This window comes from Pteropus vampyrus, unplaced genomic scaffold, assembly GCF_000151845.1.
Source record: "Pteropus vampyrus isolate Shadow unplaced genomic scaffold, Pvam_2.0 Scaffold319, whole genome shotgun sequence".
NCBI classification, from domain to species: Eukaryota; Metazoa; Chordata; class Mammalia; order Chiroptera; family Pteropodidae; genus Pteropus; species Pteropus vampyrus.
Genome location: NW_011889100.1, coordinates 1136495 through 1137444, shown reverse-complemented (window position 1 = coordinate 1137444; position 950 = coordinate 1136495).

Below are 950 nucleotides of genomic sequence, written 5' to 3'. Positions count from 1 at the left end.
CCAGCAGGGGCCCAGGGAAGCTTCCGCCGCCCTGGCCGGAGGCCGGGCTGCAGCCGCGAGGTGCGGGGGCAGCGCGGGCCCGGGTCACCCCCTCTGCGCCCCGCGGCCACCGTGAACGCTGTTTACATTTCTTTTGCAACACGGGTCTGTCTCTGTCCCACTGACATTTCATCCGCTGTCTTTGGCCCTGTCCCCGACAAGGTTATGAAAGACCTGGCGGGGAGAAGCGACGTTTAATCCGGGTCTGCTCTGCACACCCCGTGGTTCTAACCCCGCGTTCTAGGCATTGGAGAAACGCCCATTGGATTGAATACTCATTTTCAAAGCATTGCAAAGCACCATGAAGACAATCGGGTTCACACATTCAAAGTGGACCGAGGAAATAGGAGTGATCACGTGGGTGGGACTCATCTGGGAAGACTTCCTGGAGGAGGTGTGGCTGGAAGAGGCTGCGCAAGGAGGGGCTGAGAGGCACGAAAGCAGCCTGACTGCCAACTTCTGGGCAGAAAAGGCCAGGCTTTCCGCCTCCTTTACCCACCTCTTCCTATTCCAATACAGACAGGGGCCGGATAGCGCGGGGTTAGACGTGCTGACTCTCAGGACGGACGACTGGATGTTTATCCCAGTCTAGTCACTTAATACCGGTGGGACTTAGGTTGGCCACTTATAATCTGATCCTAATCTCCTCCCCTGTAAAATAAGAATAGTAATAGGACCTACCTCCCTGGGTTGTGTGAGAATGAAATGAGTTCATCTGTGTAAACTCTTACCGGGTATCAACGAGTAATCTCCATGCTTGATGTAGACCAACTTGTGTAAGCCTCACACAGCCCAGCAAGGCTGGTCCTCCCATTATCCGTACTTGACAGGTGGAGAAACTGAGGCTCAGAGAGCATGGGGTGGAGAGATCATTAGCATACTGACCCCAAAATGTCAAACATTCTCCAAAC